General features: G+C 36.1%; 1 long non-coding RNA gene across 1 annotated transcript in view; it reads left to right on the forward strand.

The window, feature by feature from the left end:
* The first annotated feature begins 341 nt into the window (after positions 1-341).
* Positions 342-24268, forward strand: part of LOC143664583 (uncharacterized) — a 37317-nt gene continuing 13390 nt past the window's right edge. The window contains exon 1 of the long non-coding RNA XR_013166525.1: positions 342-644. This is a non-coding gene — a long non-coding RNA (uncharacterized LOC143664583). The remainder of the gene's footprint in view (positions 645-24268) is intronic.

The raw sequence follows: 24268 nt of genomic DNA on the forward strand, positions 1-24268 counted from the left end.
ATGTCCAAAGCTGTATCCACAAAGATGCCTTTTAAGATTTTAAAATAAGTATCTTGTTCTGCTGCCTCTAAAGGAAATTCTTGTTTGGCTATTCATAGAACTGTTTTTGAACTAAATGCAAATTAATTTAAAGCTAACATATTCTCTTCTTAAGCTGACTTCACGAGATACTTTTGGGAAAACCTGTAATTATGTCTAGGTGCCTGAGTTTTCCTGTTCTCTCCAGTAATAACATAAGAATTTATCAATGTTGTAACTTCTTGGTCATAAATTCCATCTGACTATAATGGAAAAGCATTCTAGAATTTGCCATTGTAGTGTCTTCCCTTCAAAAAGAAAAGGAATTCTCCAGTAAGTAATGTGAAAGGAGAAAAGGATAAACACAGAGAAAAGTCTGACAAAATGCCGGAGAGATATAAAATGGATTCAAGAGCACTTGGAATTGCTAGCAAATCCAACTCATCACCTCTTGTGCAATTATATTGTCCTTCACCTCACTGTGATGAAACAAAGTGCTATATAATAGATGTCACACAATATAATCTCACCAACTGAATTGAAAAATGTTGGAAATACATATTTACTGTCACTCTGCATGGCAAGACATTTAAGAGCTGTAACAGTGTCTGTAGGAAAGTTGGGGGGTAAGTATCTATGGTTTGTCAGTTCAACATATCTCTGATGATAACACAAACTAAGTCTACTTATGTGAGACAGATAGAGCTTTCTGGCAGCCACCCAGATATTTATGGAAACAGAAACTCTATAAAGTGCTTGGAATGACATCGGAGATCTCAGGTTTCTTAAATGTACAAACATTTTTGTGATTCTTACCTCTAATGTCTAAACTGTACCCAGTTCATGAAATTAATATATTATTCTCATAGTAATATAGTCATTCTAATTAATTCATTAGAATGTTGAAGTGGGAATTACCAGAGAAAAATAAAAAAAGTATGGTTGGTACCTTTATTGGCTATCTTGAGATAGGCAGCAAGTGGAATAAGTTGTTACAATACGATTTCATATTCTTCCAACGACAACAACAACAAAAACATATCTTTTGGCCATTTACCATTTCCCAGACACTGAAGTAAACAAGTGGTGAACAGAACAGGCAAGATCCTTGCACTGATAAGAGTAAATGCCAGTGTATGGCCCTTGGCCATTTTAAACTATCTGAATGGTAAATCTTTGAAAGCTAATTATAAACACCCTACTATCAACAAATTCCCCTGTTGAAAAACACCTTTCGTTTTATTAAAAGCCCTAGATTTGATAATTTCTTCCTCTGTCATTTCAATGGTGATCTTCGAAGTGAATCCCAAATGAGGAAAAATAAATGTAGAGATGGTAACCATACGATCAGATAGTCCAGGTAAAGGCAACCTTTTGGAATTTCATAAATAACATGCTGCACTAGTTAAGAAAAGCCACATAAAACTGCCTTTTATATATTTATTTATTTTTACATGGGCAAGTACCGGGTATTGAACCTGGGTCTCCAGCAGGACAGGCAAGAACTGCCTGCTGAGCCACTGTGGCCCACCCTGCCTTCTATTTTAATGCCATGCCATGCAACTTAATAATCCTGGTGTTTTTGTATTTGCTTTTCCCAATGTCCATTGAATTTCTCCATCAGAACTGCTCAGAAATCATGTCTAATAAGTTTTTGCTGATGTCTTAAGTATAATTAGTTATTTCCTGCTTTATATTTCCCAGACACTAAGTTCTGTGAGGACAGTCATTACTGCACTGCTTATTAAAGACCTAGGCACATTCAGCTGCAAGCTGAATCAATAAATAGTATATGCAAATATTTCTGATATAACACTGACCACACTAATTATTTGCTTACTAGCCTGCCTCTGTCATTAAACTCTGTGATCCTTGAAGTGAGACCAAGGGTCTATAAATTTTAAACCTTTGAAATATTGCACCATAATTTGCATACAAAATTATTCATCAGTTTTAAAAGTACAACTTAATAATTTTGACAAATGATACAGTCATATAATCAGAACCACAAACACGAGATGGAAAATTTCCATCACCCCAAAAAGTAACTTTGTGCTCCTCTGCAGTAAATACCCTATGCTGTTCCTATTCTGGCAACCACTTACCTTCACTGTTACCATAATTTTGCTTTTCTTAGAAATTCATATAAATGGAATCGTACAATATGATTTTGTGCTTGGCTTCTTTCACTTATTATTATTATGTGTGAAATTTGCATTTATATGAGTAGCTTGTTGTCTCTTGTTGCTGGGTAGGGTTCCATTTTACAAATGTATAATAATTTGTTTATTCATTCACCAATCGATAAGCATTTATATGGTTTTAGGCTATCATGAAAAAAAGCTGCTATGAACATCTGCATACAAATTTTTGGACAGACATGTCTTCATATGGTAAACGTATGATTAATTTTAGAAGACAATTACAGCAGCTTTTTATGGCATTTTTTATGGGATTTTTCATGTAGCAGAATTTGTTGCCTGTGAATTTTTCCTCCTTTCAAATCTATATGCACTTAATTTATTTTTCTTGAGTTATTACATAGGCTACTTAGGACCTACAGTTTAATGTTGAAAACAAGTGGCAAAAAGTGAACATTATTGCCTTGTTCCTGGCCTTAGAGAAAAACCATATATTGCTTCAACATTAAGCATGATATTAGCTTAGGTTTTCATACATGGTCTTTCTGTTCTTAATTTGTTGAGAGTGTTTACAAGAATTGATGCCGAATTTTTTCAAATGCTTTTCCTCAATCTATAGAGATCATTTAAAAAATCTGTTAATTTGGTGAATTAAACTGAATTATCTTAGAGTTTTAACCTAACCTTGAATTTCTGGGATAAAGCTCATTTATTTGATCACATGTAGTCTCTTTTTTTATGTATAGTTTGGATATGCTAAATTTTATTAAGAATTTGTAATATTTTTCTATATTTTTGTTGTAATGCCTTTTGCTGAATATGAGATCAGGATAATACTGGATATAAAATAAATTGGGATTGTTTCTTTTTCTATGTTCTGGAAGAATTTGTATTAAAGTGGTACTATTTCTTCTTTAAGTATTCGGTAGAAATACCAGAGAATTCATCTGGGCCTGGTGTTTTCTTTGTGCAAAAATTGTTAACCATCCATTCAATAATATAATAGACATGGGGCTATTTAAACTGTTTTCTGAAGAGAGTTTTTTGTAGTTTGTGCTTTTCAAGCAACTGTTAATTTATTCTGTTATTTTTTTTTAATTATTATAATTTCAATGTCTGTGGGAGCTATATTGATGTTTCCTCTTCAACTCCTGATTTTGGTAATTTATACCTTCTCATTCTTATCACTTTCACTGGAAATTTTTCAATTTTATTGATGTTTTAAAAGGATCAATGTTTGGTTTCAATTATTTTTCTGTGCTGTTTTCCTGTCTTATATTTCATTAATTTATGTTCTTACCTATATATAAATCTTATGCATATTTGGGGAGTTTAATTTACTTATATTTTTTTCTAATAAGGTGATAGGTTAGGTCATTGACTTGAGAATACTTTCATTTCTAATAAAAGCAATTAATGCTATGAATTTCCCTCTTTTCTCCTGCATCCCACAAATTTTGATATATTGCATACACATTTTCATTTAGTTTATTTTTTAATTACATTTTTACTCTTTTCCTTGACTGATGGGTTATTTAGAAGGATATTTTAACCCACAAATATTTTGAGATTTTTTCAGATATTCTGCTGTTGATTTTTTCATCTAATTCTTTGAGTGATTTAAATCCTATTAATTTTTTTTTTTTTAGAGCAAGTCAGTAGAAAATTTATACTAGAGAGGGATCATGCAGGTACTCTCACAAGATGATAGAAGAAAGAAGGTCTCACCATTGGAGCCACCTGCTTTTACTGCTTTGCTTTACTTACTCCCTAATAAATTTTTTAGATTGTTTTTATGACCCAGATTATGGTTAATCTTGATTACTGTTCTGTATGCATTTGAAAATAATGTTTATTCTCCTCTTGTAGGGTGGACTGTCAATAAATATAGTTGGGTTAAGTTGGTTGACAGGACTTTTCTAGTGTTTTATAGATTTTTGGTTTATCACTCCGATCAATTAGTAAGGGATGAGTTTTGAAGTCTCCAAATGTATTGGGTGAATTCTCTATTTCTCTGCTTAGTTGTATCACAGTTTTTCCTTCATGTATTTCTCAGGATTTTTACCATATTCATTCACATACAGGATTGTTAATCTTTTTGATAAACTGACCATCTATCACAGTGAAATTAATGAGATATGAGAAAAACATTTTTGTTCTATGGCTGCAGCATGTTGGGTTACTCAACATTTGAGTAGATGAGGGTCGGGATGTTAGGACATATATCCTGGCGGTGATTAGTTTCCTCACTAATGTATTCCTCCCCCTCTCAATGAAAAAAGAAGATCTATATGATGTGTTTTCATATCTATTAGCAAGATGACATATTAAAATCTTGAAAAATAAGGAGAAAAACAAGTGATTCACAAAAGAAAGCAAAACCTAAAAAGAAAGGAAATTTGAGGCTTTCTCTTACCTTCTCAAGTATTTGGTGATGGACAGAGTATGTGCTATCTTATTTCTTTGTTCTTTTCCATTCTGCTGTAAAAGCTCAGCCCACACTTTTTTTAATGGCCTTATAATTCTTTTCTTGCTTATCTCAGTGTAATCTCCTTCCTATGATCTTTCTTGAGCATGTTTCCTGTAAATAGTCAAAATCACTTCTTTTATTGGTGCCGGCACATGCTCTCCTCTTTAACTACCCTGACTTCAAATGCATTCAATTCTTCCGCAGTTCTTAATATTTATTGGGTAAATTTAATAATTGTTAAATTTTTAACATTTCCCTCCAACTGTTAAAATCCAAATCTAAATATTTGGTGTTGATGAGTCTTATTTAAGTCTCTTCATGAAAACAGTGTCCTGCTGTCAAATCTGAATTCCATTTTAATCTTAGTGTTTTATAATATTATTTCCCATATGTATCCCTCTTGATGTGATTTTGGATTTAGATCACATTCAAGTATTCTCCTCCAATATACTGACAGCACTTCACTTTTTTTTTTTTTTTTTTTACTTTGAAGGTCTCAGTTGCATTAACAATTAATAATGTCTTCCATTTGTAAAGAATATTTTTAAAAGAATTTTTTTTGGGGACTTGGTTACAACCCTACACAGGAAAGCAATTCTTTATCAGAGTAGCAAACCTATTTTAAGCAGAATTACAGTGACAGTTGTGAATTCCTTAACTAGGGGGTTAAGATTTCATTAAATAAAAAATTGTAAAATTCCTAAGAATGAAAGGTTATTCACAAAGACACTGGGAATATGAATCTACTTCCATAAAGAGCCAAAAAGAATTTCAATACAATGACAATTATATATGTTTGATTATATTTGGACAGTAGCATGTTTTTAGCCAGAATATAAGCAGAACAAATTTGATACAAAAAAGAGAATAGTGCAACCTGGTAATGATGAGATGGCTCAAAAATCAATAAGCTTCTACATGAAACTTGTACAGGGACTGGCAATGAGTGACAGTGTTATCCAAAAGTAATCACAGCAATGGAGCATATTAATTCCCTCTCTTTACATTAATATTGCCTCTTTTACAAAAGATCGTCAAGCAAACTTAAGTGAAATAAAGGTAGATTCTTAAAGGATTCCCTCCTTTTATGCTCCTCTTGACTCTCTAGTGAGCTGACTGATAAAATCCAAGCATTTAAATAATTCCAATGGGGAGGAATTGACCCATTCCTAACTGAGACTAAAGTCACGTTTACAACTTCAGCAGATTAAACAACTGTTTATTGAATTTTGGGGTTACTTGCTAGAAGCTAATTGATCTTGGGACTTCTCTCTAGCTGGCTGACAAAAGCATGGAGAATGCTAGAATGTAGTCTATGCAATTGGGTAATATTTTGGGAGGGTTGAGAGATTGTTTCTACCTGATAGTACATGTACAATTAAAAAAGAAAAAAAAAACACTGCTTTAAAATAAGACATCTGGTTTTAAATCCAGATTATTTCATATCTGCCGCTGATAGCTTCAGCCGGGCCGCGCGACCGGTACACTGGGTGGGTTTGGGGCGAGCTCGCAGGAATTAACCTGGGTAAGCTGGAGCCGGCGCTTTCCCCAGCCGGCGGTCGCGAGAAGTCGTCACTCAGGCCAGATGTGGGTTTTAAGCTTTTATTGTTACACCCCGGGATGGGCCACCCGGGATGGGCCACCCGGGAACCCGAGGAGTGAGACGTCTGGGGTCCGAAGACCCCGGGGCTCGGACGACCCAGAGCGGGGTAAGCGTGGGGCTTAAGTACTCTCGGGGAGGGGTGGAGTCTTGGGCGCACACGTCAGGAAGGGACAGCCAATCACACAAGGCAGGAGGCAGTTGCTAGGCTGAGGGCTTAGGTTAGGTATAGAGGAGTGAAGAGAATAACAGGAAGGCTTGCGGTTTAGTGGTGGGCTACAGAAATGGGCGGTCTACAACAAGAGGGGGAAGGGGGGAACAGAGAGGGGGGTTACAGGTACGGAGGGCAGAGAGTACATGTACAATTAAAAAAGAAAAAAAAAACACTGCTTTAAAATAAGACATCTGGTTTTAAATCCAGATTATTTCATATCTGCCGCTGATAGCTTCAGCGGGCCGCGCGACCGGTACACTGGGTGGGTTGGGGCGAGCTCGCAGGAATTAACCTGGGTAAGCTGGAGCCGGCGCTTTCCCCAGCCGGCGGTCGCGAGAAGTCGTCACTCAGGCCAGATGTGGGTTTTAAGCTTTATTGTTTCACCCCGGGATGGGCCACCCGGGATGGGCCACCGGGAACTCCGAGGAGTGAGTTACAGGTACGGAGGGCAGAGAGTGAATGTAGAGAGGGAGAGAAGGATTAAAAAATTTTAAGTATGGCTAGGCTCCAGTCCCTGAGAAATATGCCACACATATCCAACTAGTATGATCTGGGGCAGTGACACAATCTATGTAAATTTCAGTTTCTCTGTCTGTAAAGGAAACTATTGCAGCCTAAAGGATTGTTAAGAGGAACACGTGAAATGCTATATAGAAAGCTGTTAATCCTGTGCCTGGCACAATGAGAATAAATTATTTTAGGTTTTCATGTGTGTGTATGTGTGTGTATGTTCTATCCCCTTAATTAAAATATATATCTTCCTCCTTTCTGTTCCTGGGCTAAACAGTGTCCCCTTTCAGTAATAAGCATGGACCTTACTTGCTGTAGTTGTGTTCTACACAGTAAGAAATAGAGAACTGCTTTCAATATTCAGTATAAATGTCTAGGTGCACACCTTTTCTAGAAAGACTAGATCAAGTCTATTGGGTAGGGTTCTCTATGGTATGTTTGGTGATACCTGCCTGGTATGTAAGGGGGAGGGTAACAAATCTAAGCACTTTCCTATGATAGGCTTGCCTCCACTTCTAATTACTTCTGTTCTTCAAAGGAAGAAACGATTTTTTCCTTAAGGCTTTCTGTATGATTTCACAGCAATTACTGCCCATTATGCTATCAGCCCAATCAGCTCCCTATGACCGAATCCAGCAATTATTATTATGGATCAATACATTAGCAAATTTCCTTACTGGGAAAGACAGATGGCTGCTTACAATGGTATTATCTCCAGCTTCAATTTAGTGTGGGTGGGATACTTTCCCCTATATACAGGAGAAGACAATGTGAAAGTATGTAGCCAGTGATGTGGCCACTATTCTAAGTCTGAAACCAAAATACCACTCAATACATTTATGGCATCCTACTAATGTCAGTACATCTTCATATGCAAAATGAAACTACAAATTCCCAAATGATTAGCATGTACTTCCTTTCTTCCCATTTCTATTGAGCTGAAAATGGAAACCATTCCAAGAATAACCACTGGCATAAAAGCACAGAGTGTATTCCACAGCTACAAATCAATGTTATCACTCTCTTCTTCCTTTGTTATTTGATGCAGGCAAATGTAAGTAAGGGATGCTTTGCCAACTCTTTTTCATTTTAAGTTCCCTTTTTTTTTGGAATGGACTCTACCATTTGCCCCCTTTTCTTGCCATTTAAACTGTTTCAGGATAGGTCTCCCACAAAGGAAAATTTCTCAGGGCCTGATGGAAATAAATAGTTTTTATTTTACCTCTTAATCTTCATTTTAACTTTCATCTTGAATTCCCCATTTTTAAGTATCTGACTAAATTGATTTGATGCTTAATGCTTGCCAAATAAATAATGAGGCTCTGAATGAGCCCATATGTAATAAGGCCAGGATTTCATTACTCCTAACATCGCTATAATCAGACAATGATTAAATTATTCCTAACATTCTTAATATCAATGTGAAAATATGCTAAAGACTCAGAACAATTTAAGCCTTCCTACCATGTTTTATATCAAGCATTTCTATTTCTAGCAGTTTATCACAACGTTGCAGAAATCAGCCTGTAAGGGGGTATGCTAATGATACTGAAAAGAACTCATCCACAGGTGCCCCCTCCTTTATCCCAACTACATCTTTAAAATCATTTACAACTTCCATGGTAACAACTCAAAGGACCACCAACAGGAATGCTGATTACTACTAGGGGAAAAAGAAAGACTTAAGTAATCAAACAATTTGCAAATTGTGGAAACCTAGACAGATGTTCAATTCATGGTTATGTTTTTACTTTGGGGCTCTGAAATGAAGAGGTTCTGCTTGCTCTTCTTTATTTGGGGTTAGAGAGGGAGAAAGAGAGACTCAGGCATGCTTTCCAAACAAGGACACTCAAATACATCTGTGGCATAGCTGGCATCCCTTCCAGTTTGCAGAAATCAGGGCATACCCATCGTATCCAAGGGAGATGCTTAATTCAGATCTCTGAGTTATGTATGTAGTACATTTGGAGTCTGACAGTAGCACCACCCAAGAAATGATTTGCAGCTTTAATGCGTGCCTGCAGGATGGCGATATTGATGAGAAACCCGTATTAGAGCACCGTGAATCATCATTAAAAGGCATTTAAAATTGGCTTGTAAAATATGGCTTTCGCTGCACTCTATGCACTCTCCAGGAAAGATAAAGTAGTGTATTAAAATGATGATGTGGATATTAATAACTATGAAGTCATGGCTACTCTATTAGATCAGAATAGGGCAAAAAAAAAAAAAAAAAAAAAAACTCCCACAGTTTACTTTCAAGGTTAGAGGCTCTGTTTTTATTATTAAATCTGTAGGAGGCATTTCATGATGGTCTGGAGCCAAAATATAACTTTTCTGGCCACTAAGCTAAGCCAGTGGTCCAGAACGTTAAAAGGACAAAATACTCTATTATCGTTTCTGTTGCTTGTAAATTCCATTTGTGGATTTATTATAGGCTGTGAGAACGGTTGGATCTAGACATCAAGTAATTTCAGACTGTCTGATTTCTTAATGTGAGGACTTTCTGAACTTCAAACAATTGTAGTTACAGCTTTGGTGCAAAACTGCCTGGGGGTGGGCAAGGGGGGTGCTACAAACCTGTGTTATTCTGGGAGACAGATTCCAGTGCACTGAGATATACTAACTCTTATTGCCATCTTCGTATATCAGAATTAATTAATATTTAGTGATAACCCTAGCTTTTTGGTATGTAGCATTTATCTTAACAGAGCTACCAATTTAATTATATTTGAAAACATTTAAGTTAGCAAACACATGAAAGAAATGTCTGTACATGAAAGAAGCCAAACCAGTATTATGGTATTGATCTGTTAATAAAATCTTCATGCAATTTAAGACATTTAGGTTCTACCAAAATATCTTGCTCATGTGGGTTAAAATGCCCATGTTTCCTTTCTTTTTTATTAGAAAAGTTGTAGGTTTACAGGAAAATCAAGCATGGAATACAGGGTTACCTTATGCCACCCTATTATCAATCCCTTGAAAATGCCCATGATTTTGGACCAGTTTCTGAACTTAATTCTCCTTTCTTTTCCATGGTTTACAGTATCCAATTTTTCTTATTCACACTTGCCTATACATTTTTCAACTTCCTCCAGAGTATCAGTTTTAAAATTTTATACAGCTAGAATATATTGCTGATTGCACATAGAGTGTTCATTTTTTTCTTGACTAAATGGCACTTCTAATATTTCTAAATAGTGTTACAGGATGCTGGATGTCAATATCCTGCCTAACTATAACCTGGTTTCAACAAGCAGCTGAGCCTAAATCCATGGGGAATTTAGATATTGGCCATATAACAATTCATATAACATTTTTATATTTTGCCCCCTTCAAATTGTTGTTTAGAGATATTTCTTTTTTATGCTTAGAGAATATATTCATTCACAATTGTTTATCATTGATTACCCTGGTGCTTTTATATAGCATGTCATTAAAGAATCACACACTGTCAAAGAATATAACCCAAAACTAAAACCTTAAAATTCTGGTAGAGATATTTACCCACCCATATCCAGTTCATGACATTTACAATGATCATCTTTTAAAGAAGGACCAATTTATTTGTTAATCCAAGTGCTATGCTTTTAGAGAGGTATTTATTCTGTTCTGTGTAACATCGTGCTTCTCCTATCTCAGTGAGTGTTCCTTTAGGCATTTCTTCTCTTTCCTTATAGGATGATGCTCCCACAACTCTACTTTGTTCATTTCTTTTCTTAGTCTGCACACTTTTTACCCTTGGGGAGAGTTGGTGATTAGATTCCCAAATAATCTCTCCTTCTCTGACATCTTCTAAGCTAAATTTCTTTTTTCTCCACTTAATGATTTACTTGGAACTCTAAATGGTTCCTCAAATTCAGCAAATAAACAAATTATCCTTTTTCCTCCCTGGCTCTGTTTTGTCTCTACTTCCTCACTTCTAAGTCTTGTTACCTGTAATTCCCAAATATGTCCAATCTGGCCTTATTACTACTGAACTAATCCAGATCTCATCATCTTTTGCTTGGACAAGTTCATCATTTGGCTAACTGGTTTCACTGCCATTAGTCTTGATATTTTCTTGACTATCAGTCATATGTCTACAGTTAATTATGGAAAATAGAAAGTCTTAAGTGTTTATTTTAAATTAAACAATCTCTAGCTCATGACAATATTGACTTTTTCTCTTCTTATTAATCTTTTCTTTGGTGTGATGGTTAAGTTCATGTGTCAACTTGGTTAGGTGATAGTATTCAGTTGTTTGGTCAAGCAGCCGCTGGCCTGATCATTACTGAGAAGGTATTTTTGTAGGTTTAAGTCATTAGCACAGAACTCAGACGAAGTTTTTGATGAATTTTCCAGAAGAAGTTTACTGACTGATGTAGAAATACAAAATTCTTCTTTCTGACTACTGAAATAATCACTTCTCCCTTTAAGGTCTTCAACTGACTGGATGAGACTTTACTCTTTGCTAAAGGCAAACTGTCTTGTTAACTGTAAATGTAATCAGACTTACATGCAAAAAAAATGACTAAAGATTTAAATCCATGAAGTATCCACACAGTGACAATCAGGACAGTTGCTTGCTTGATCAACAACCGGACAACATCATCTTGCCAAGTTAACACACAAACTTAATCATCACAGGTACAAATATGATTATGCCAGCTATCTGCACACGATTCTTTTAAAATCACCGTCGCTGTCAGAAGAAAGTCTGTACTCTTTAACGTTGTATAGAAAGCCTTTCACAAAATGGCTCTAATCTCCCTCTCTCATCCCAGTCTGTAATTATTTTCCACTTTCCATTCTAAACTATAGTCATACTGAGTTATATTTTGCTCTCCTGAATTCCATGTGCTTTCTCTTGCCTTGGTTTTTTATATACATACATACATACATACATATATTTATATTCTCTCTCTATATATTTTTATATATTCTCTAAATATATATATTTACATATATTTATATATTTAGAGGAGCTGTTGGTTTACAGAACAATCATGCATAAGATATAGGAGGATCCCCATAAACCACCCTATTATTAACACCTTGCATTGGTGTGGTACATTTGTTACAACTGATGAAAGCACATTTTTATAATTGTGCTGTTAATCATATAGTTCATGGTTTAAGTTAGGATTTACTGTTTAGTTGTGCAGTTCCTTGGATTTTTAAATGTTTATTCTAGTAACATATATAAAATAAAAAATTTCTCCTTTTAACCACATTCAAATGTATAAGCCAGTGTCGTTTGTTATATTTACCACATTGTACTAGCATTATCACTATCCATTGCCAAAACTTTTCCATCATCCTAAACAGAAACTACATCTTAAAACTTAATTCCTATTCCCCACTACCACATTGTTTCCTTGCAGCCTGTATTCTGGATTCTGACTCTATGAGTTTGCTTATTCTAATTTTTTCATATCAGTAAGACCATATAATATTTGTCCTTTGTGTCAGGCTTATTTCAGTCAACATGATGTTTTCAAAGTTCATCATGTTCTCACGTGTTTTATAATTTCATTCCTTTTTACAGCTGAATAATATTCCATTGTATGTATGTAACACGCTTTGCTTATCTATTCACTAGCTGATGAACCCCATTTGTATGTGCTACATCCTCTCTGCCTAGTGCATTATTCCAACCACACTCTCTTAATATTTAACTATGCTGACCTTTCAGGGTTTAGCTTAAAGAGTACCTCTTCTGGAGCTCTTTCTTTGAATTCCCCAAGACTTTCCTAGTTGCCTTTTCACTATTCTCCAAAGCCCCTTCTACTATCTCCATAACAGCACTTAAGGTATCGTCACGGCCAGGTTCCTACGTCAACTTGGCCAGGTGGTGGTGCGTGTTTGTCTGGTTGGGCAAGTGCTGGCCTGACTGTTGCTATGAGGCTATTTCACAGAATTAAATCATGATCACGTGGATTGCATTTGTAATCAGCCAAGGGGAGTGTCTTCTGCAATGAGTGATGCATTATCTCATCACTGGAAGGCTTTTAAGGAGGATTCAGGAGAGACAGGCTCTCTTCTTGTTTTGGCCAGTGAGCCTCTCTTATGGAGTTTGTCCAGACCCTTCATTGAAGTCAGAAGCTTCACAGCCTGCCCTATGGATTTTGGACTCTATGTTCCCACGATTACATGAGATGCTTTTATGAATTTTATATCTACGGATCTTTCCTGCTGCTGATTCTGTTTCTCTAGAGAGCACTAGCTAATACAAGGGTCATTGTGTGAGTGCCTGTCTACCCATATGCCCCTTTACTTGTCTGTGAGTCCTGTGAGTGCCTAGGTTCTACCTTTCATCATGCATAGAAACTGGTACAAAAAAATAGGTGCACAATGAGCGTCTGTGACAAGGTAGGTAGAAAATAGGTTCAAGACTTCTAATTGTCTGAAACTTTACCATTGCTCCCCATTATCTTTGAGAGAGGAACCAAAGTCTTTAACTTTTGACAGGCTATTGTTAATCTCAATTCTAGTCACACATCCATGGATATGTGGCACTTGAATGTAAAGAAAACATGTAAGTGCTTAATCATGCTATGACCTCTTGCATTTTAAACCTAACTTTTCCTTTCTTCCTACTTACCTTGTTCATATGATTCCAGACTCCCTTAAATGCCACTTGTTCTGCCTTTGCCAGGTGAATTTAAGTACCTGCACCTTAGTGTTTCCCATAGTGACCTACATACTCTCCTATTATATAGAACCTTTATTCTAATGTTAAACTAATTTATTTATATGTCTGTCTTCCATTAAACAATGAATTTGGGGGGCATAGCATGGAACTTAGCCCCCGGGGATTGGGTGCTTATTGAATCAATGAATGAGGAGGGCAGTATTTTGATAAGGCCATCAGCTATAATCTCAAACCACAGATCTTATCTTTAAGATAGAAAATTTAAAAGGCAATCTAAGAAGATGCCCCTAAAATAACAGAATAAATCTTCCAGAGTAAAGAAAGTTTTAAAACTGAAAAGTAACTAATGTCTACATTAGATTTCTAATCTTTTAACCATTCAGGTACCCATTTCTTAAACAATTATGTGCAAGAAAGTATGCAAATTATTTCAAACAGTTTGTCTCATTTACTTCTCACAAGCCTAAACAGAGGGGAAATTAAACCTAGAGTGCTTAATATCTTGCCTAAGATTTCACTGCTTTTGGTAGCAGATCCACTAAACCATACATGGAATTTCTTGGCTCAAAAAGCAAGAAATTCCATGTGTGGTTTAGAGACAGAAAAATATTTTTCTGGGAAAAGAGTATGGAATATGATCCCCTATGATGTCTCAAGCATTATGTATAATTTTCTTTAAAACAAACAGTTAAAAGAACTATCTATAGTTTGTATATGTTCCAAAGCCTAGTAAGCAGTAGTTAAAGTGATAAATAAAAGTGCATACCAAATAAATTGCAAATTTTTATCTCCTTTTTAGCATATAGAATTGTGTGTGATTTTCCCCAATGATATTAATAAATATCATAAGGGACAATTGGACAAGTATTAGATAGTATCTCTCTAGGCAACCATATTTCAAATTGTGCCAGTCTGAAACTATTGTGTACCCCAGAAAAGCCATGTTCTTTAATCCTGATTTAATACTGTAGGGTGGGATCTTTTTAAGTAAGTTGTTTACATGGAGATATGACCACCCAGTTGTGGGTCAGACCTTTTGATTAGGTGGTTTCCAAGGAGATGTGTCTCTACTCATTCAAGGTGGGTCTTAATCCACTTACCAGAGTCCTATAAAAGGGAACAATTTTGGAAAAATTTCAGAGCCAACACAGACAGAGACATTTGAAGATGCAGAAGAAAACACCACTAGGGAAGCCATTTGAAACGAGAAGACAAAGGATTGTGTTGCCTTCCCTGCTGACAGCAGTTTTCCAGATGGTATCGGCTTTTGTTGAGTCAAGTTATCTTTCTCTGGACGGCTTTTCTGGACATTTTTATGGCCTTAAAACTGTGAATTTATAACTTAATAAATCTCCTTTATAAAAGCCAACCCATTTCTGTATATTGCATTCCAGCAGTTTTGGCAAACTAAAATACAAATGGAAAAAGAAAATAATAAATAGAGTGATGCATAATTCAGGCCATTTTTCTGATATAAAGAAGAAAGGGAAAAACTCAAAATTCTACCCACTGTCAATACAACATAGAGGATGTACAGAATAAATAAAACATCTAGAGATCATAATTGCTAACTCAGTATACCTAGGCAGACAGAATGGTTTAATCCACTGATAAGGTAAAGATAGATGAAAAAACAGAGATTGGAGTTAGCTGGGGAGGTGGCCCTCTTTGTGCAATGCCTTCAGAGACTTATGGTCATTGACTTTCTTTGACTGCATAGTTGCAAGGTCCAAATCAGCTGCTTGGTACTTCATATAACAAACAAAGGTAGAAGTGACATACATTTTAATGTTTAAACTAATATTGGGCAATTATATTTAGCCCAAATCACCTCAAGCTAGTACCAGAGGAATCATCATCACAGCTCTGAATGCTCCTGTTGTGGTAGGAAAATGACAGTTGGAATAGCAATTAGTAAATATTTCGTTCATTTCTCAAGGATACTGTAACCTATTACTACAAACCAGGTGGCTCAAAACAACAGAAATTTATTCCCTCATAATTCTGAAGGGTAGAACTTCAAAGATCAAGGTATCCAGAGGGCTGTGCTTCCTCCAGAGAGTCTAGAAAAGAGTCCTTCCTTGCCTCTTCCAGCATCTTGTGGTTCCAAACACTACCTTGCATCATTCCAAACTCTGTCTCTGTCTTCAAATGGCTTTCCTCTCTCCACATATTGTCTTTTTCTGTCTCTTATAAGGACTCTTGCCATTGAACTTAGGGTTCACCAAGATAATATGAGATGATTCCATCTTGGTATTCTTAATTATATCTGTGAAGATCCTTTTTTAAAAAAATAAGGTCACATTCACAGGTTCTGTGACATGGACATATCTTTTTGGGGATCACCCTTCAATCTACTAGAAGATCCTGTTCTCAGTAAGAATTTACTGTGTGCTAGTCATTAGTTGCTAAGCATGTCCACATGGACTATTAATTTTCAAAACAACCATAAATGAAATCAGTACTATTATTATCTCCATTTAACAGATGGTCTAACTGAGATTCAGAGAGATCAAGTAGCTTTCTCAGTATCACACTAGTAAGAACTAGAGCCATGATAAATACATTATCATGAGTTCAGAGCCTGCCTTCCAAACCCAGCAAATTGACTCCACTTAGACCTCAAAGAGCACATTATGATTTCTGTCTTGTAGTTTTTTCTATCTTCCTTCTTTCTGTACAGTTTTATCATCATTGCGGCAAGGGCCTCTTTTCTCTTTCATCTGCTAAGGAAAATCCTCTCATAGGCAATACTAAGGAAAACCCTCCTATTTGCAATAAATTTGACTTTTCTCCAAGAAAAAAAATAGTTAGATTTAGATTTGTCCCATTTTGATCTTAACTTCTCCCACGAAAATCTCTCTCACAAAGAGCATAAATGTCATAAATTGAGATGTATAGAATATGTGTAAACAGGACTAATTGTACAATTCATGGGAACTTGTGTTAGAAAAACCTGAGCTAAGTGCTAATCTCTCATTTCTTCTGCTTTAAATGACAGAGTATCTCTAAAAAAGAAGTTTAAAACCAAATAGATATATGTGAACACTGTGAAAAAGAACTAACTATATTGAGTACTTTTTTCTAAATCACCTTTATTAAGACAGCTTTTGAAAGCCATTTCTCTTAAAGTTTACTGCAATTGAGAAACATGATACAACAATTACTGTATATAGAAGTCATCTTCAAACCTGAGGATAATACAGGATATTCATGGTCCAGGGCTACCACAATTTGGTTACTCCAAAGTGTCTTGTCACAAAAGATTAATGATGACTCTGCTTATTGATAGAGCACTTAGGAGCTGAGTTACCACCATGCTAATATCCAGAGGGACATTTCTTCATATTGTGGTTTTGTATTGCTTCTGTGAGTTTCATTTCCTTGCCTTTTCAATTTTACTTTCTGACCGTCTAAGTTAATTTTCATTGCTTCCTTTGGTCTTTTCCAGTTTAAATCTAGATTTTATAATCTGTCTTATATCACAGTCCACTGGAGCAGTGTTTAGCAACCAACTTTTTTTCCCCTAGTTCATGGGCACAGAGCTAGTGACAAAATATTGCTCATTCCCTTACAGAATATACAGTGTTTGGCAACCGCACACTTACGTAATTTTAAAATGTTTTGCTGAACATTCCATATGTAAAACCACTGATTTCTTTGAATTTAGAAAACTTAGTTATGAAGAAAAAAATTGTGGAACACATTTGTTTCAGAATAAGGATAAGTGATTAGTTTAATGATTAAGGAAATGGGGCTTTTGATATGGCAAACCTATATATACAACCTAGAGGATTTGAGACCTCCAGGTAATCCATAATTTATTTATGATATAATTTCAACTTTTTAGAGTTTGAAAGGACATTTGGAAATAAATAATCTTTTCTTCTGTTTTACAAGGAGCACAATCTGCAGTAAAAGTTCTGAATTCAGGCTTCTGAATATTAGTTGAGCGTATTTATCTGAATTAACGAGGTCACCATTAATAGTAATAATACTATTGTTAAAATGTATTAGACCTTCGGCTAACTATTTTACTAAAATTATTTTTTTTATTCTCCAAGGTAAGTTCTATCAATAGTTCTTTTTTGGAGGGTAAAAATACTGAGGTGCAAAGGAGTTAAGAAGATGCCTTGCTTTAAATTCTGTTGTTAGTAATGGAACAGAGACTAGAGCCTTATTCAGTTTCCTCAGATTAGCATTTTGGCCATTTGCAGTACTCTCTCCACAATGGCTTGCATTTATACAAGTTATGAATACATTATTTCAATGGGGACAATTAATAGTTTGCAGTTTACCTCCCTGGGTGGACTAAGTCACGTTATTCTATCCCTAGGTCTTTGAATGACCTCCCTGCCTTTATCTCTTTCTCAAATGGACATCCTTGAACACTTTTTCATGACAATTTTGTGACAATGTCACATTCACTAACAGGATATCAAAGACTAGGATTTACAATGCCATGACTGGCAATCCCACCATCATGAGACAAGACCAGTATGTTTCTGCACACCCCAGTCTTCCCCTGGCCTAGATACAATGGACCTTCCTGAGGCTAATCTCTAATCACATACTCTCTTGGCCACTAAAGCCAAAAGGACATTTTGCATGGATGAAAAAGGCGACATCAGACCTGCAGATAGTGAAGAATCAGTCTTGCATGATTAAGGAATCCAAGATCTTAGTAAGATTCTTCATGAAGACCTCCAAAGAGGATTTTGCCCCAAGTGAACTCCTTCCTCTCTAAGTCTCCAAGTTCCAGGAGCTTGGGTTCCGGTTCATGAAACTATTCTCCAAATTTTATATTTTGTTATGCTTGAAAAATCAGAAGGATTTTGTTCTTTTCTAGTGCCTTTGGCTGGCTAATCTACAAAGTGAGTTGAGTCACCTAATAATGAGATCTGCTCCTAATGGGAACCAAGATGGTGACAAATGTATGGAGTGATAAAAACTCATGAATTCAATCCAGTTATGAGCAATAAAACAGCTTTCTGCAATACTATAACTGAAAACATTCATACTATACAGGTAGAATAACTCAGAAATTGGAAGATATTTACCCCTTTTGCACTCCAACTTATTAAAGAGCCTAGAATAAGTGACTGGCACATGGTAAATACTAAACAAATTTTATTGAATGAATTTTACTGAGTTTGGATTTTAGAATTTTGTAAATCATGTTTTATTCCTTCCTCAATCACTGATATCAGTTTGAATTGGGGCAGTTTAAATAATTTCTTTAGGTCTTTGTATTCTCACTATACAATGGGAATCGCAACACCTTCCTAATCAGGTGGATGTACACATGTACTAAAAGGAACATTCTTATAGTATACAAGATAGTGTTTCTTTAAAAGTGAGTAACTATCATCATAACCACCCCCATCACTGCCTTGGAATTATTGCATACCAATACCATGATGCCTTTGAAACAAACATAAGAACAAAGAAAGTGTAATGTCAATGTCTCAAAAACATTAAACCAAATTTGTGGTTTCTTCAGATAAAGGTATGGGAGGATCATTTATCCAGATATTAACACTTGATATGTTCTCAGTGCTCACAGGCCACTAAAAACTGAGAATGTAAATAACCCCATTTCTGTCCAAATACCACTCCTCTGGAAGGTCTGTAGGGCCTTACAGTTTTGGATTCCTTTGCGTCTTCGGTAATGAACAGGTTTCTGAAGGCAACTTCCACATAGATTCGCCTTGAAAGTACTTTCCCTCCTCCCAGTAAAATGGAACTGATATTCCTAAAGGAAATCAAGAAGACACTGGTCCTAAAGAAGATGACAAGGATGGGATTTCATCAGTTCCAAGGGCCTGGGCCCTACTTAGTGCAGGGCTTTGAAACCTCAACCGTATTGACATTTGGGATCTGCAAATTCTTGATTGAGGGGGCTGTACTGTGCATTGTGGTATGTCGGCAGCATCCCTGCCCTCTACCCACTGGCTGCTCACAGCTCCCCAGTTGTGGCCAATAAAAACATAGGCAGACATTACCAAAAATCCCCTGTGAGGTAAATCACCGCAGGGTAAAAGAAGCAGTACTTTGACAAAGGATTCTGTCAATGTGTATTTATGGAGGCTGGAATTTCAGGAGCCCAGGCGAAGAATGTTTGGCTTTCATAACCTGTCAAGTCCTTTTGGTAAATACCAGCCACTCAAACAGTTAGAGGTCAATGGAATCTCTGTTGCTTCATTCAGTCCAGCAACACTACCAGGTGTTATGTTTCAATGAAAGCCAGTCTCTAATCAAATTCTGCACACAAACAAATATTGTTAATAAGTAGGTGTATCAACAGTCATTCAACTTGTTCCTTATGCTTAGTAAAGTTTTCATTATTAATTCTATTAGACCCTCTGAAAAATCCCATTGTATGAAAGTTTCACTTTGATGGGGATGCAACAGTATTCCCATGGCAATATCTGCAAGACTATTGGTTGAATCAGGCCACGATTCCTCCATTTTCATGGTGGGCATCAGCCAAAGGGATTTCTAGGCCTGGAGTACTATGCCAAAGACATTAGAGTATTGAGCTTATCAATGACACTTTTCAACAAAGTGTTTTCTGCAAAGCCACTTCTGTGGCTTATTAATAACCAAAACTCATTTCTAATGTCATGTATGGTAATGATTCAACATTGTGGACAATCTTGAAACACCAATTGTAGCCAGCTCTGGTGTGTCAACCCCCGATTAGGAATCTTTGGGTGCCACAGAAACATCCTGGATTGTGTATTCTTGATATGAGTGCTTCCAGTATTATTAAGCTACCCTTTAGTGTAGTAAAGTTATTTTACAGAAATCTTCATCACACGTTTGGTATTGATGCTTTAGAAAGAAACTTAAAATCCCTGGACCCAAGATTGATACAGAAGAAGCAGGGCTGGGCTTTATGGGCCAGGGAGGTCTGAAGACAACAGACTCTTCCTAGAATTTTCAAGACAGAATAAACCCTGGGGTTCAAAGAGACCTAGATTTCTTCACAAACATAGAAGGTCAAACTTAAGTTATATTTAAAATAATAGAACAAAACAGCCATGTTTGTTGGGGCAGCGATGTGACATTTCTCGCATCTCCAAGATGGCACAACACATCTACATTAATTTTCACATAGATCTTCTCTCAGTTGTGTTTTGTTAAGTCAGGGTTCTTTGAGAACCCTTGATAGCCTCCAACTTTATGCTATCTTTCCTCTTTTTATGATAATCATACTCTTTATGGCTATTTTTTAATGGTAATTTTAATCTCAGCTATAAATCCAATTTTCACCACAATGAATACCTTCTAATGGAAAAAAATAGAAATTTGCTCCAAAATGACACATTGCAACATCTGATTTTTTTTTTATTTCCCCTTCTCACTTTTGCATCTAAGGCTCAATCCAAATATGCCCAAGAAAGCCCTGTATACTGAGGTTCTTGCACAGCGTATGGAAGATTCACACCTACTCAGGATGAAAGATTTATTACTTTTTCAGTAGCAAATGTTTTATTTGTCCCCTTTGCAAATAGAAAGAAATCATAAATCTCGTATAATTTTTGGTCACATCTGTATGAGAACATGGCCTGATGTTTTGGAGGACTGCTCTTACTCCAGATTAAAAATTGTGAGCTAGATTTAATAATTTTTATCTTATTTTACTTTATTTTAGCAGTACTAAAATAGGACATCTAAATTTCAGTTTGGTTTTAGAAATATGTACATGCTGATGTAGAGTGCCAGTCTCTCTGCCTTGGCTGGACTCTAGCCACAGTGAATTATTTTCTGTTCCCTCACATACCTTGTTTCTAAGTTTTTTTTTTAACCTACTTGATTGCTTGTATGTGAAGACTTTTTCGCTGTCTGAAACAAGCTTCCTTTCATCATATTTCTAGTTACCTTGTCTTCATCCTACAAGATCTCAGTAGCCACTTGTGCCTTTTTCACATTCTCCAGAAGCCCACTGTCATCTGATGGTCTGTCATAAACCCCTCTATTCAGGGATGATCGTGGCATGTAACCAACTGATCCTTTTCAAGGCTTGCTCTTCACCTGCCTGCCAGCTCTTTGGAGGCAGGAAATGTGCTTTATTCATTACTGCATTCTTAGAAATCAGCATAGTCTACACCATAAGATGAGCATCAATAAGTATATCCTGAACTGATTCAGAATAAAAATATATTTTCTTATCATTTACATATTCCATTAGTTTGGAAGTACTTAGCATGTTTTAGTTTGCGAAAGAAGAACATTGTATTTGGTGGTGGTGGAGACTCATCAGAAAAGCATTTCAGTAAGAGCATTAGACCACCTTCCCTTGGCAGCTCTAGGAAGGCAGACGGAGTAGGTACGACACAGAACAGAAGAAGGGGCATTGCTAGAATAAAAAAAAAAAACTGTGTTTCGTGATCCTCAGTAAAATTCACACATGCTCAAGTAGGAGATTTCTTGGGAGAATAAAATAAGAACAGAACTTTGTGTCTGGATTCTTTGCAGGGAGTTCTAGGGAATGCCATGAAAACTCTGTCCTGGAGATGGGATAGGGGTTTGGGGAGAAGTGAGAAAGCAAGATGGGGAAAGAAACTCTGTGTGCATGCGTGCTGGTGAACACTGCAAACACACAAATTATGAAATTGAGAGTGATCAAGCTAATTTTACTCACTGTCCATAGGACAGAGAGGCCTCGAACTGACGTCAAATTTTACAGGTACTTCACTGCCACTAACTCCTGAGTCTCGCATTAACACAATGAAGTAGGCAGAAAGTCGTTATTGCTATTTTACTGAGGAAACACAAGTCCTTGGGCTTTTCAATTATAAAATCCAGTTTTCTTAAACGCAACTTTTGTCCTAGTAAATTTATAAACAAAACAAGTATTTTCCCCCTTCTCTGTCCCCCCAAAAAAGAAAGAAAAATCTAGGAGATGGTTTTACCCCCCCTCCAATTTAAGCAATAAGATTAAGCAAATATTAATAATAAAAGTAGAATTATGTGCCAGTGCATACTTGACTGCATTATCTTATTTAATTATCTCAAAACAGGAGTTTGCTACTATTATTCTACCCACTTTACAGCTGACAAAATGAGAAGCTACGTTATTCCCTCAAGGTCACAGAAGAAGCAGTGGACTACAAACAGGTTTATCTAATTCTCAAGCCTCGATAATTAGTCACTATGCGATTTCACCTTTCGGGCTTTTCAATGATAAAATCCAGTTTTCTTAAACGCAACTTTTGTTCTAATAAATTTATAAACAAAACAAGTATTTTCCCCCTTCCCCGTCCCCCCAAAATAGAAAGAAAAATCCAGGAGATGGTTTTACCCCCTCCCCCTCCAATTTAACATTTGCTCATTCATTTTAATCACGCTCAATTACAACAAAGAAATATGGGGTTCCAAGTACAGCCCATGGCTTCCTCCATATTCAGAAGGCACCCTTGCATTCCATCAACTAGCCACCTGCTCTATTCATTCCGTGTGATCACAGACACAGCCAGAAACCCTACTGTTCCTTCACCTCCTCCTCCTTTGCATTTCAAGAGTTTCAGAATGCCAGCAGACAGGAACTCATTTCTCCTACCATGTGCTGAGAAGGTCACCATGGCTCCCAAATGGTGAGATTGTGGTACATGGAGAAGAAATGCTTTTCTAAAGTTCACAATGAGGTGGGAAAGGAATCACAGTGAGCTCCACACCCCTCCCACCAGGCCAACTGCCCTCCACCTCATCTCTCCTATTGATTTTCAGGCACAGGAAAGATGGGTTGTTAGCATTCAATGATAATGTTTGGTAATGGGGAAAATTTTGAAAGAAAAATTTTATAGGCTAAAAAATTCAGGACTAAAAACATTTGAGAATGATGAGGTTTTCTACATTTGTTTACAAAGAAATTTTTCTTCCTACAAAATTGATCTGTAGCAAAAGAGGACAAGAGGAATTCTCTAAATTTAGAATTTTTTAAATAAATAAACACCCAAATTGAACATGGTTAATTTTCCTTTTCATAAACTGGTTTTCTGACAGTCACAGGATTATCATTCTGTTATTTAGGAAGACAAGGTAAAAATCTACATCCTACTTACCCATGGCTTCCTAAACTTCAGTTATTTTCATTCTTTCCTCACCTTTACCATAACTAAGTCTGGCCTATCCTGCTAATATTTAAAATTATTTAATATTTGTCTTTAAATTGATAATTTTTAAGAGCTTAAATGCTTTATTTAACATTACCCTCGGCAGAATATCCAGATTTTTGTATACATGATTTATTTGTAATTTGATTTTTAATATATGTTAAAATAAATATGTAACTATTAAACTTAAAACTATTTGATTATATAATACCTAAAATCATCCCACGTATCACCAATAGTATGTATACCACCTCTTTGATACTCCATTCTAATTCTTAGGCTGACACAATAGAGGTGATATTTCTATAACTCCTAAGGAAATATATCAATAGAACATTCCGTTTACTGATTTATAAAGAAAATAATATGAGGATGTGTGTGCATGCTCATTGATCTCCTGACTTCCATACTGATTGTTTTCACAGTAAGGAATCTTCTTTCAAGCTCTACCAAAGCAGCAAAGAGGGTACAGAGAGTAAATAGGCTGGACTTAGAGAGCAGGTGCCCTTTTTCCTACTGAAGGTCCTAAACCTGAGAAGAAAAGTCATTTGCCA

The sequence above is a fragment of the Tamandua tetradactyla genome, chromosome 20 (assembly GCF_023851605.1).
Source record: "Tamandua tetradactyla isolate mTamTet1 chromosome 20, mTamTet1.pri, whole genome shotgun sequence".
In the NCBI taxonomy this organism is placed as follows: Eukaryota; Metazoa; Chordata; class Mammalia; order Pilosa; family Myrmecophagidae; genus Tamandua; species Tamandua tetradactyla.